Source organism: Eublepharis macularius, chromosome 7 (genome assembly GCF_028583425.1).
Source record: "Eublepharis macularius isolate TG4126 chromosome 7, MPM_Emac_v1.0, whole genome shotgun sequence".
NCBI lineage: Eukaryota > Metazoa > Chordata > Lepidosauria > Squamata > Eublepharidae > Eublepharis > Eublepharis macularius.
In genome coordinates, this window is record NC_072796.1 from 102059502 (window position 1) to 102074726 (window position 15225).

Consider the following 15225-nt stretch of genomic DNA (forward strand, 5'->3'; position numbering starts at 1 on the left):
AGTGTCCAAGAAGAAACTGACCATACACCTAAACAAGATATGCTGATAATCATAGGTGTCTGGAATGCAAAATTAGGTGATAAAGCAGAATTGAACATAGTTGGAAAATTTGGATTAGGATCACAACATGAAGCAGGAGAGCGGCTCATAGAATTTTGTGAAGCCAACAACCTGTTCATTGCTAATACATGCTTCAGGCAACAAAAAGACTACTGTATATGTGAAAATCACCGGGTAACCAATACAGGAACCAAACAGATTACATAATTGGAAACAGAAGATGGAGAAGTTCTATTCTCTCAGCTAAAACAAGACCAGGAGCTGATTGCGATACAGATCATGAATTGCTAATATCAAAAATTAGAATACAGCTGAAGAGAAACACTAAAAGAATCATAGTGCCAAAATACAATCTAAATAATATTCCTGAAGAATTTAAAGACCAGGTAAGGAACAGATTTGCAATACTAAATTTAATTGATTGTGAGCCATAAGAACTAGGAGCTGAAACCAGTGATCTTATCAAGGAAGAATGTGCAAAGACTATTCCTGTAGTCAAAAGAAAGGAGAAGCATAAATGGATGACTAAGGAAACTCTTAAAATTGCTAAAGATAGATGAGAAGGAAAAGCAAAGGGCAACAGAAATAGGGTGAAAACTCTCAATGCAGCTTTTCAGCGGCCTGCATGCAGAGACAAAGAAATCTGTTCTAATAACCAGTGCAAAGAAATAGAAGAGAACAATAAAAAAAGAACAAGAGACTTGTTCCAAAAGATCTGAGAAATCAAAGGGAAATTCAAGCCATGGCTTGGGATACTGAAAGATCAACATGGAAATACAGTATCTGATCAGGACAAACTAAAGGAAAGATGGAAACAATACACTGAAGTACTATACAAAAGAGATGGAAGGATGACAGATACTTTTGACAAAATCTTTTGATGAAGAACTAGAAATCCTAGAAAGTAAAAACTGCACTCAAAGCAATTGAGAGAAACAAAGTATCTAGAGTAGATGGAATACCAATAAGCCACAGAAATGGAGTCCCCTTAGAATCTTAACAAGAATATGCCAACAAATATGGAAAACAAAATAATGGCCCACAGACGGGAAACACTCAATCTACATTCCAATCCCCCAAAAAGGGGGTGCCAAGGAGTGCAGCAACTATTGGACAATCACATTAATTTCCCATGCAAACAAAGTGATGCTCAAAATTACACAGCAAAGACTCTTACTATATATGGAACGAGAAATGCCAGATGTTCAAAATGGATTCAGAAAAGGAAGAGGCACCAGAGATCACATGGCAAATTTACGACGCAATGCAATGAAGAAAACAGAAGAAGATTGAGACTTGGAAGAGCAGCTGTGAGGGAGCTAGATAAGATCCTTAAAGATAAAGATCTCTCTTTGGGAACCAAGATCAAGATAATCCAAACTATGGTATTCCCCATTGTCATGTATGGATGTGAAAGTTGGACGGTAAAGAAAGCTGACAGGAAGAAAATTGATTCATTTGAAATGTGGTGCTGGAGGAGAGTTTTGCGGATATCATGGACAGCCAAAAGGACAAATAAGTGGGTACTAGATCAAATCCAAGCCTGACTTCTCCTTAGAAGCTAAAATGACAAAGCTATCGTACTTTGGTTACATCATGAGAAGACAAGATTCTCTGGAAAAGTCAATGCTAGGAAAAGTGGAAGGCAGCAGGAAAAGTAGAAGACCTAAAACGAGATGGCTTGACTCAGCAAAAGAAGCCACTTCCTCCAGTTTGCAGGATCTGAGCAAGTCTGTTAATGATTTTTGATAATGGTTTTGAAGGTCTTTCATTCATAGGGTCGCCATAGGTCGGAGACGACTTGATAGCACATAACACACATACACACACTGGCCCAAAAGAAAGGATTGGGAGGAGACACAAAGTCTGCTTCAAACAGAATTTCTTATTTTAATTATTGAAACCACTTTGGGTTTATCAAATACCTTCAAAGTCCACAACTTAATTTTCCAAATACAAATCCATTTTATCACTTAACTTGCAATGGTATTAGACCTCAGAAAATGCTTGCCTTTTAAAACAACATCTGCTTTTAAGTTTCTTAACAGTGCACTGGAAAAGAGATTTGCAGTTTATATATCATGGTGTCAATTTTACATTACATTGAAAAGGGAGCAGTCACTATAAAAATAATTTATAGCCAGGAATGTTATTACCACCCCTTGCACAATGCTGCACAAGGATTTAAGTCTACTAATAATAATGCTTTAATTGTATAGAGATTGTACCTCATACATTTGCAGCCCAGTAGTAAATTTAAACAAAAGAAATGGTGACAATAGTACTATAACCCTAAGGGGTTGCCATAAGACGGTGGCAACTTGACGGCACTTTACACACATGCTATGCCAAGTGGTAAGAAGACAGAACTAAAAAATTGCAGCGCCAAACTTGACCCTCAACAATTAAAAACTACGCAGTCCTATATAGAGGAATTTCACTTGAATTCCATTGAAATGAATGGATGTACAGTAAAGTAATTCTGCATAGGACTGCACTGCCAATCTGGAAATAAACATAGCCAAACTAAAAGCCATGGGAACGCACTGAATCATAAGGTAGAAGAAAAAGTTAATATGTGTGGCCACAGCTATTTTCCCTTACACAGATAAAATATCTACCTTGTTGACCTGTCAGTCTCACTAATCCATCCTCTGCTTCCACTTAATATCATTAAAGTCAAGCTTTCAAGGGCCTAGACACAGTAGAGAAAACCACATATATTTTTCCCTCGGGGCGGGAACCAGATGTCAAAAGCTGCAGCTGTGACTACATAATTACCTGTTTGCATTAACATAGACCACAGTTTAGATTTAATAGGTCAGATGACAATGCAGCAAAATGCATTTACCCTATGATTACCCCTTTTCAAACATTCTCTCACTCGCAACTTCGACCCTGGGAACATAGCAAGCACAGACTTGGGTCAATAAGAAACACTGGCCGGCACAATGGGCCTTGCCTCAAACAGCGCTGTTGACAGACACCAGCACAAAGGAAGTGAATAGAGTCCCCCTCAGTTCTCACACAGAGCAAAGAATGAGTCAGTGTACTGCTGCTTTGGTGCTCTGTTTGTACAGTGTATACAGCTTTTGTCCTCAGCCACTGTTCCTGGCTCAAAGGGGGCTAAAGAGCCTAGGAAGTGAAGGAGGAAGAATGGCTCTGCACTCTGTCCTGCAGCCAACAGAATATCCATGTGCACATGACAAGGTCAAATGGGAAGCCTAAAGTCACTGGGTGACTGACTCCCACTTTAACTGCTCCTCTTACAGCAGCCCTGCTTTTTTACTGAAGCCCCAGCTGGAGGGACTTGGAACAGCTTCTATCACTAGGACAGGAGCTTGGAATAATTTTTTTCACCCTTAAATTTATTTTTTCCTCTTTCTCCTGGCACCCCAATACACTAGTACATTGTTAGCTATTTGGGAATCAAAACATATAAAGGGAAGTGAGGGGAAGCACAGCCACTAGCATAGTCCTTAGAAAGGATTAGGTGAAATCATGGAGGCACTAGCCCTATCAGTGGCAATTAGCCAGAATATGTTCCAAAGCAGCATTTCTCAGATTACGAGATGTGCCCAAACAAAAGAAGATGGCTGTTATCTGCCTTACTCTGATTATGCACTTCCTGTAACTGTCTCTAGTCAATAGTCTCTAGTCACAATCCTATGCAGAGTTACTCCAGTCTTCCCCCATTGATTTTAACATGTTTAGATGCAAGTAACTATTCACAGGACTGCAAGGAAAGTGCCAGTCTAAACGAATCTTGATTCAACAAGACAGCTCTTCTGTTCACATCACCTAATACTGTTTCATTCAGTATGATAACCACTTTTCAAGGTTTCAGTCAGAGATAATACCCACCACCCCTGTTATCAGAAATTCTTTAAACTTGAGTTGCATTCGGGGGATTAATTTCTCAGCAAAACTTTTGTTCTATCATTAACCTATAAACCAGTTGTTACAACTGTGTCCTTAATAATCTCAGAGATGAAGAAAAAAACCTTATAGAAAGAAATGATGGGCCATAATGTTAAAAACAAGTAAGCAAATATCCTATTTAACTGAAATACTAGTTTTTTCCACATATTCTCTCAAGAATGAGATGGGCATAAATTTGCATATGAATTAGAGTAATAAAAAACCTTTTCAGGGAGATCTCCTGACATTCAATAACCTCCTTCTAAAGAAACAGGGTACATAAGAGCTTAAGTACGCTTATTTTTACTGGACTGTGGACATAGTCTACTATCACCTGCCCAATGAGAATTCTACAGCACCAAAGACTACGTGTGTATCTGAGTTAGAGGAATCAGTATAATACATATTTGCTTTCAGAAAATTTGACCATTAAAGGGGACTAGAACGATAATACCACAATTTTAACATCTTCTGTAATAATTACATTTTCAATTATAAGAGAGTGCTAATAATAATAATAATAATAATAACAACAACAACATTCGATTTATATACCACCTTTCAGGACAACTTAATGCCTACTCAGAGCAGTTTACATAGTATGTCATTATTATCCCCACAACAAAACACCCTGTGAGGTGGATGAGGCTGAGAGAGCTCCAGAGAGCCGTGACTAGCCCAAGGTCACCCAGCTGGCTTCAAGTGGAGGAGTGGAGAATCAAACCTGGCTCTCCAGATTAGAGTCCAGAGCTCTTAACCACTACACCAAACTGGCTCTCCACACCAAAATGGCTCTCCTATGCTAACATAGGACCTACAAAAATCAGCACAAGACTGTATGGTAACTATAGTTGATTTATTACACTCCAAAGGGGATGAAGGTGATCAGAATTTCTATAACATTATTTTAGGCATTATTTCACATATTTTAGACATGAGATATCCACATGGTGGACATCCACATAGAGCATAGAAAAGCAGGTCATAAAGAAGGTTGAGTAGATGAGGAAGCTCAATCCCCAAGAAGCATTTCTCTCTCATAACTGACCCCCTACAGCTAATCTCCCATACAGTACCAGAAGGAAGTATTTAACCTACATCTTGTATTCAACTGCATAGGTCCAGGACTAGATAGATGAACAGCTTCCTGCTCACCTAGCCTCGAGCTGACAACTGCAATGTCGTGCTAGACTGCTGAAGTTCAGGGCTAGGTAGAACAAGAAACTATTCATCTCCAGAACTCTGCAAGGTCATAGTATTGAGGAAAGAGTGGAATTTTCTCATTGTTTCTTTCCCACCCCCATGATTCCTCACATGCCTGCAACATGTAAAGATGTATTCCAAAACTGTTTACAGATTTGTCCCACAAGTTTTGGCAATACAGTCCTTGTACAGCACTGGACCACAAAAAGCAGCACCTCAATTAGTGGCTGAAAATAACTCGTGCAGAACACAAAGTGGGTGGTAAACAGAAGTACACTGTAAGGCAACTACACGAATAATATGATGTCCACACCAGATAAAGACTTATAATTTCCAAAATACACACTACTATAAATAAAACTAGGGGTTATTTGCTGAAAAAGACACACATTCAGCATTCAAATCACACAGCTACTATATGTACGTATGCTATTAAAAAGACAGAGAAAGCTGCCTACTGTTTGATGCTAGACACACTGGCACCACATGCATTGTTTGGGCAAAAGAGCCATGGTGAACTGCACTGTATAAAAGAAGCTTTAAAAATGCTACCTCCTTGAATTTAACTTCTTTTAAAGATAAACAGCAGTTACTATTTTGCACTTCTATGGCTTTAGGATGTAGAAATGGGACAAAAACAGCAATTCTGACAAATATTTCTTTCTGTGATTTGAGCAGTTTATGGCAAGAGAAGCCTGTGGAATATGATACCTTCCATTTGCAAATAAGTGAGGGGGGAAAGAGGCAATCATTCTTGAAAAACTGAAGACGGCAAAAAATGTTGAAAACATCCAGTACACTTTTCAGATGATAGAGTGGCACTGTTTTGAGAAACAGATAAAATGTATTTTAAAAGTTTATGATCCTTTGTAAATATTCTTCATTTGTAAAACAAGAGAAGGGTCTAAGGTACCAACTAGGAAAATCCCTTGTTGAATAGATGCTTCTCACGTTGAGAAGGCAAGTGCTCTACAATAAACAAGCACAGAAAAACTGGTCTAACAGTGGAAACTAATAACATTCCTTCTTTATTCTCCAAAACTTTCAACAGGTAGTTTCAAACATACCATGGTACCACCTGCTCTGTGCTAAAGAAAGATAGAGGCATCTAGTTCAGAGCTAGGGATAACTGCTGTGATGCCTAGTTTCAGAAAAACAATATACATTCACTTTTTGGACAGCTCATGAATACAAGGAGTACGACTGCAGGAAAAGTACAGTCAATTGCATACAGTACTGTTCATCTTTAAAAAAACTAAATACTGGAAAGGTTTTAATGTAAGAAACTGTAATGAAGTAAAAATACTTTTGTTTTAGAAGCCTCCAAATCTCATAAGTAGTACCTATTTAAGGAAGTGATAAAAGATGCCTTTAACCTGTATCAAGTTTGACAAATTCTTAATCTGACTACTGTAGGAGTCAGGCATGCCCAGCCAATTCTCTTCTGGCAGTATTTTACCAAAATATCTTAATATTTAATAACAAAGGGAGGGATAGTAAAAACTGTGATCATACACAGCAGTTGTGCAAGTCTACCAAATATTTCCCATAACTTGGTATACAGTCCTTCTTAGAAATTATCAGCATTACTCATCACAAATAGGTTAATTCACCGTTGGTGGTAGCATTGTTTAAAGACTATAAATCTGTCCACTGGTTTTGGTTACAGTAGTTCTGATCTATTATGTAATAGACCTCTGCTAGGATACTTTTGCTTTATAATTTCTTTGCTACTCATTTTTCTTTTCAAGTTAGTTAACTGACATGAGCCACTTTGGACAGCATTTTATTGGAAAAGTGAAATATAAATATATAGATTTATATTACTCAATATATTTATTATCTATATATTTATATTTCACTTTTCCAATAAAATACTGTAAAGTAGCTTGGTAGGCCTCAATTGCTACAATGTTCCACACCTTACATATTTGTCCCTATGGATTTATCTTCTTATCCAAAAACTTCCTTGATGGAAGTCTTAAAAGTCTAAAACAGTTACCTGGAATATGTCACATTTTCTGACCTTCAGGCACAAAAATGAGAGGGAAGAAGGCAGTTCCAAGATAGAAAGTAATCCTTAGCATGCCTACTCAGAAGTAAGTACCATCATATTCAATGGGGCTTACTCCCAGGAAAGTGTCCTTAGTGTTGAAGGTTAGTGTCCTCCCACTCCCAGGTGATTAGAAGATTTTTAAAGGGTTTATCTGCTACAACTGCCCACCAATTAAGACCTGCCTCACCAGCCCAGCTCTATGTGCCCCTGCCTTCAGAAGAGAGGCAGGTGGCAACCAGAGATAGGGCTTTTTCAGTAATAGCACCTCAATGGCGCCTATGTTGCTGTCTATCAGGTTCCAGGCCAGAACATTTCTTTTAACACTATTTTAGTCCGTAAACTGTTATTTTAAATTGGCACTGCCCTAGTCTATGTTTTTATGCTAGGCTAGATTTTTAATGCTGGATTCCAATTAATAACTCTAATTCATCCACAAAGAGTAACATATAATTTATTATTTTAACTTACTTCATTTATACCCCACCTTTTCTCCCCAATGGGAACCCAAAGTAGATGACATCATTTGTCTCTTCTCCATTTTATCCTCACAACAGCTCTGTGAAGTAGGTAAGACTGAAAGTATATGATAGGCCCAGGGTCAACCAGCCAGCTTCCATGGTAGAGCAGGGATTCAAACCTGGGTCTCCCAGATCTTAGTCTGAGACTCTAACCACTGTATCACACTGGCTTTCAAGATTGTTACAATGCTAAAGTCTGCTTCCAGCCTCTTAACTATCTTTAGGTATTTGTGTATTGTTACATCCTCACCAAACATATGACAGAAGTACATTGAAATAGTTCAATTTTTATGCAGATGCTTTACCCTTTCTACAACTCAGTCTCTACTAGCATGACAGTTTTTCATGGGACGGAGATGTGTTCTGCTCAGTGATTAGATCATCCCTCAAAGCCATGCTCTCTCTTCCAGTCAAATTGTATCAATGTAGTCAACATCCTAATAACAAAATCTGGCTGGTAGGAAGCTATTCAAATACGTTTACACAAACAGATAACCGAACCAACTGTAAAATTGTCATTTTGCATCACAGATAGAGGACTCTTCCAACAGCAGTTTTGTTTGACTTGCACTGAATATAAACATTGTTAAAAAGAACTGCACAAAGGTCAGGCTGGAAATTCCTGCAGCAGCTACAGAGGTGATGGATATAGATTTGGAGGTTTTTTATATACTTATTTTTATATACTAAACCTATGCTTTTTCAGTATTACATGCTTTGCACTTTTTCTATGCTCAGGAGCCAAAGTAGTACTTGTAATGTAACCTGTAAGAATTTGACACTTGAAACAAGAAGACTTGAAACTCTGTAAGAACTGATATACTGCTTTTAGGGCTGCACTTATATGTTATATTATTCTATAGATTCCAATAGAAATCAGTACCAGAGAGCCTTTTGTAGAAAACTGATTTGACGCAGCAAGCTGGTTTTGGCCACCTGTGGTATTATCTTCCTTAAAGCTGATAAGAAACTGGGGAAAAGGGCACGAATAGGAAGTATTCCTGGCGCCCTTGAAAGTATTATGCCCAGAAGAAAGTAGGTAAAAGGTTAGACCGTGTCCTTCCAAAATGAGGGCAGAGGAAAAAAAGTGTGAAGACTGGAATTCCCCCAAATAGAGAGGCCAGCCCAGAATAGCATCTTCAAATCAGAACTGACCCTAGATATGTTACAAGCCAATAAGATATCAAATATTAGAATATTGTAATATTGTTATGATTATCTGAAAGTATTAATTGCCTGTGTTTCTATTGTAATTTTGATGAGCTCCGGACACAAGGAGACTACCTACTCCTGTGAAAAAGGGGCTCCTCCATTGTTTAAATTAAACAATCATATATTGCTTCATTCTACAGGACTCCGTGGTGTGTGTGTCTCTTATTGTGATTGGCGAGAGGGACACCTAAGGCACAAGTTTGTGCATAACAAGTGGGGGCTCGTCCATCTGTGCCCTGGTGGCGCTGCCCTTGGCGGGCATCAACATCTTCCCAGAAAGTGCACTCCAGCTCAAACTTTGGCTGGCTGGTGGGAGTTGGTGGCCGGTGAGGGGTCAGTGCCCCAGGGAAAACGCAGCGTAATCCGGCAGGAGTCCTGGAGAAAGGAAGCGGAGGAAAGAGTGTGAGCACGCAGGAGAAATGAGGTAAAAAGGGCCCCCTCCTCGGGCAGGGATATAGAAGACCTTGATAAGTCCCAGTAGGTGGGCAGAGGCATTATTTAACGCGAGGAGGGGAGGTGGGATCCCACATAAATGAGTACAGGAGAGTAACGGGAACTGTGAAACCTAGGTGTGTGTGTGTGTAACATTGGCGCCAATAGATGAGTGTGTTTGACGGCCAAGGGTTGCCAAGGAAGGCACAGCCAGGAGCTCAGAAGGGCTGAGCGGAAGGGTTTGCAAGCACCTCAATGAGAGCGCAACAGGTGTTCTGGCAAGAGAACGCCAAGTGGGTTTGTGCGGGGCTCAGTGGAGACCGCAAGGAGAGACTCATGGGTATGGGTCAGAGGTTTAAGCATGCTCCCGACAAGGCGGGAGCAGGCGGGCTCAAGAGAGTGAGCCGGGAGATGTTTGTGTAGACCGCGGGGAAGGAGCCGCCGCTTCTGTGTGGGGAGAGCCTGAAACATAGGCTTGACTTTACAGAAGCGAGGAAGAGTGAGCGCCTCGCTGGTGTAAAGGGATTTTCAGGGTTAAGCACATCAACTGCCCGAGGATGTACCAGACCTGGCATGGTGGGTCTGGAAGGGAGTAAGCAACTGGGCAGTGTGGTGTTGCACAAAATGCTCCATGCGCATGCATGTGTGTGTTTTTTTCTTTTCTTTTTTCTTTTTCTGAATGAGAAGGTGCTTGTGATAAATTTGTATGTGTTTGTCAGTCCATTCTGTTCATTTTGAATGTATAATAAGCAAATGCAACTGTGTATGAAGGGAAGGATATCCAAGTAGGCGCTTGCACCTCATTGAAGGGCAAGTTGCAAACCAGGTTGGGGAAAAGTCTGAGAGCACCAGACGCCTGGGGGTTTGAAAGTGTGAGCCAGGTTGGGAAATCCATCGTTGCTGCCACAGGAGTAGACCCTCCCAGGGGCTGAAAAGATACCAGTCACCCAGGCCTGAAGGGGCAGTGGGAAATGTTCCATGCTGCCTAAAAATTGGATGGTGTGAGTGTATTAAGAAACTTATTGTCAAATCTGTTTCATAAGTATCTTTCCTTCCCTTTCTATGTTTGGAGTTGACCTTATCTGTTTTGTGTGTTTGTCAAAACCAACCTTGAGGATCTTTTGTGTTTTTGCGAGTGTGCGTACAGGAGAGAAAAGGGAGAGGTGGCACATAAGACCCGAGTCACCGTCCGCCCCAGCTAACTGCATGCCTGGTAAAGAGGTTTTCTTTTGGTTATATTTTAACCCCCCCCCCCCCATTTTTCTCTCTTTCTTATTTCTCCACTGTGCCTTGGCACTGAGCTTTTGCTCCTACTAATGTATGTGTAACGATGAGAAACGGTCTGGGGAGAGACCAGGTCTGAAGAGTAGAAGAGGATGTTTCAGGAGAAAAAAAAAACTTTGCTTTGTGATTTAGAAAAAAGGGAAATCAAGGGTTGAACTGCCTTCTCTCTCAATACCCATTGCCTTGAGCTACAGTGGAGAGGGCAGCGTGCAGTCTGGAACTCACAAGGAGGTTTCATACTGCAGCTTGAAGTTAACTTTTGTTTAGCAAAAAGAAATTTAAGGCAAGACGCTTGATAATATTTCCCCAGAAGGGAGGAACAGCAAACAGCTGTGAGTAGAAGGGAGGCTTCCTGAGGAAAAACAGAAGCAGAGAGCTTGGGGAGGAAGCGGTTCAGAGAAAAACCCCTGGCTTTGAGCTATCAGCTAAGACTGTTTTTCCACTCCTCTTATTGTGATTGGCGAGAGGGACACCTAAGGCACAAGTTTGTGCATAACAGAGGGAAACATAAAAGAGCACCTTTCAGAACATTATAATCTAGAAAAATGTAAGTTCCCAAAGGGTTATAATAATGGGAAAATAAAATTTTGGAATGAAGCAGAAAGAAACAATATAATCCCAGAATTATTTGGAAAGATATTAAAAATATTGCTAGGACTCTGAAGGCTTTGGTTATAAAATGTTAAAAATAGGACAGATGGAATAGAGGAGCCAGTATTTCAGCCCACCATTTTGGGTTTGGTTGTAATAGATTTATTGGAAGTCCATCCACACCTGTTGCCCTTCCAGATTTCATATTTCTTATCTTATTCTTAATTAATTTTTTTAACTTTATTTTTCATTTTCTTAATAACAAACATAATATTTTAACATCTGAGTGCCACAATTATAACAGATTTCTATTCTTTTGATGGTACCTTGTTGGTGTCCGTTTTCATTTATACATGCTTGATTAGTTTTATTAGTATTCCAAAGATTAGCTAACATTCCAGTCCGTTATTTAATTATTGCAATCTCAGTTTTTGGTAGGTCCTTAAAAGTCAAGGCATTCTGTTTTATTTGGTAGATAGGTCATTGTCCTAGAGTTGTTATTTAATATAAGCTGTGTTGTCTGAGTTATGTTATATATTTTTGAGATTTTACAGTAGTTTGTATAACTTACAAACGATGTAACTATTATTTATTTATTATTTGGTTCACCAACAATAGGTTTATCTATATAATACAGACAATATATATTATACCTATTCTATTATAATACAGAATAGGTACTAGGCTTATATATAAACAAAAGGAAAAGGAAAAAGTTATTTCCCCCTACCCCGCACCCACACAGTGAAACTATATGGCTTTTTAATGATTTTGAATTGTTTCCCCCTCCCTTTCCCCCTCTTATAAAATCAGTTTGAATAAAATTAAAACTGGAAGAGATTTACAAGCAAAATGCTATCAAGACACAATAGTTGTACAGCCCTCAATAACCCTGTGGGGAATAGCCTCCTTTGGGTTATTGTACAAATGTGCAGTATCAAACGGCTGTCATTAATGGGAGCAAAATGAAAAACTGCCCCCTGCACCGCAAGAACCCTCCATACAGTAAAGTAACACGATCTGCTAGCTTGGTTCTTAAACCTTGATTCACCCACCCCCTTTTTTCCCCAACTTTTGAAAAAAAAATCCACTCATTTATTGTTTTTTTATTATTATTATCCCATTATTTTGAATTGGGATTTTGCTTCCTTTTTGAGGGGTAGGCAGTTGAGTGAGTTTTCTCTTTTGTGAGGGTTTTAGTGAATCTGTAGAAGAAACAGACCATTGGATACTCACCGTGAAGGATCCTTCTCCTCAGAGGAAAGGAGAACATCTTGATGGGTGATTCCCACCCTCTAGTCAGGGAGGCAGGAACAAGTTTTCTACTTTCACTCATCTATTGTTGCTAAGGGACCTTGTTAGCTTGTTTGTTTGTTGTTTGATTAACTGACCTCCTTGTAAATAAACTATTTTGTTTGTTGTTACTCTGCTGGGTCCTCATGCCTGTTTATTGGTCATGCTACGGAGGTCAGAAGGGTTGGAAGGATACTCTGGGCCTTCCCAAGGGACCCTAAATCCCAGAGTGGTGGCAGCGTAAGGTGGCTCACCCCACCTGAGGCATGACAAGCACACACACACACAGCCCCCCCCACAGCCCCATGAAAAGAAAGCAGAATGAACTCACAGCAGCACACATACACACACAGCCCCACCTACCCCCGAATGAAAATAAAATAGATTGAACTCAAAGCAGCACACATACACAGAAACCCCTGAATGAAATGAAAGCAGAATGAACTCAAAGCAGCACATACGCGCGTGTGTGTACGCGCACGCACACACACACAGCCCCACCCCCTGAAAAGAAAGCAGAAGGAACTTGAAGCAGCACACAAACACACACAGTTCCACCCACCCACTCCCCCAATGAAAATAAAACAGAAGGAACTCAGAGCAGCACACACAGAGAGAGAAACCCCTGAATGAAATGAAAGCAGAATAAACTCAAAGCAGCTTAGCCTTCTCTGGAGTGCCGGCCTCAGCAGAATGAACTCAAAGCAGCACACACATACACAGAAACCCCTGAATGAAAGCGGAATGAACTCAAAGCAGCTTAGACCTCCTCTGCGGAGCAAGCACCGGGCCCCAGCTTGCTCTCTCTCTCTCTCTCTCTCTCTCTCTCACACACACACACACACACACACACACACACACACACACACACACAGAGGAATGAAAAGAAAGCAAAATGAACTCAAAGCTGCTTACCCTCCTCTGCAGAGCCCGCGCCGGGCCCAAGTTTGATATCTCTCTCTCTCTCACACACACACACACACACAGAGGAATGAAAAAAGCAGAATGAACTCAAAGCAGCTTAACCTCCTCTGCTGAGCCCGCAGGGCAGGAGGAAGGAATCATGTGGGCAGATTTTAGAGCTGCCGGAACACCGTTCTGGAGTGTTCCCCCTTAAAAAAAAGCCCTGAGTAGAACTGACATTCAGAATCAAACCAATCAATCATTCTTCTTTTCTTTTAACTGCTGAAATAAGGTGCCTGATAAACAGATTTATATTGGTCTCTTATTTGACTGATGATCTCATAATAGGTAAAAAACATTGTTTGCTGTAACACATTCTTGTCATAAAGAATGGCATTTCTGTGAATAGATTATAGATAGAATTCCTTGGGATAATGATGCTGTCCATTTCTTATTCACTAGTTAGTCTGTTCGATATGAGATGTTGATACTGAATGCTTAACTGCTTGTTTATCCACCAACAAAGTTACAGTAAGCGGAAGGTCTCCACCTAAAAAACTCCCACTTTAAACTCATAAATCTTTGTTAGCACCTCTTTTGGGACCAGACAATAATTGTTAGCTGAGTGCAAACAGAGTAGAGAAGTTACGCTGTGCTGATTAAAGAGGCAAAAAGTTTATTTGAGGAAATACATACTTGATAGTGAAGAAGAGAGATAGAGATAGGTTCCTTGCTATCTGACTACATCTTGCAGAGAGAGAGTGAATAAGGCAGGAGAGAGAAGAAGCAAGATATTGCCCTGTTTAGTCCAATAGGAGACAAGACAAGGAAATGACCCCCCAGGAAACAAGAGAGATGCTGCTCTCACTGTCCTAACTAAGTGATCCTTGCTGCCCCCTGCATAGAAGGCTCATCTTCTCTTCTTGCTGCTGCAGTACACCAGACTTTGCAATTTTCAACAATAATTGACTGTACTGGCACCTCTATGAGTGAAACAAGTAAATGCCCTTTCTGGATCTATCAGTTTGTTCCCATTCACTATAATCAAATTATGGTATAGGACTATACAATTCAATCCCAGTCTGAAGGCTTTGGTTATAGAATATTAAAAACAGTAAAAATCAACTGCAAGTGTTTAAGTTAGGACATTCATTTAACATATTTTACAATACTTAAGAATTCTCTTCTGTGATGAACAGCAAGTTATAATGCAGCCTTTTGTTGTAATTCATAACTTCTGTTAAAAACAGAAACTTCTCCTTTTAATTATTTAACTTCATGTCCAGAGAAGATAACTGTATTGAAGCCACTGGTTGTCATTTATGAACTAAGTACAGAACTATGGCATTTCCCTTTCATTTACTCATCTTTTATCCTTATAATCCCACCCTGCAAACCGCTTCACATTCTTCCTTCCCCACTTTGTTGGCAGCAACAGCAACAACTTCAGAGAATGGATGGATCAGAAACAACACAATATTCTCAGTTTCCTACCTCTCATCCATAAGAGAGGCTGCAGACAGAGCCCAGCCTATTTTGGCAAACATAATCTTACCCCAAGTTTGCATTAACAATGACTTTTCACCACAGATTATCTCCTTTCCTGCTTCTGAAGCAATGAAAAGGTTCTTTCTAGGTCCCAGGATGGAATGAGAAATTGATTCGTAACTCCATTGCCTCCTCCCTCCAAACTGTTTCCTAATGTTCTCTGGCATACTCTAAATGGCAAAGACAATGTTGAAATGGCTGTTC

At 39.9% G+C, this 15225-nt stretch overlaps 1 protein-coding gene across 1 annotated transcript in view; it reads right to left on the reverse strand.

Moving 5' to 3' along the window:
* The window catches only part of TPD52 (tumor protein D52), a 164875-nt gene that overhangs the window by 77794 nt on the left and 71856 nt on the right, over nucleotides 1-15225 (reverse strand). The window lies entirely within an intron of this gene.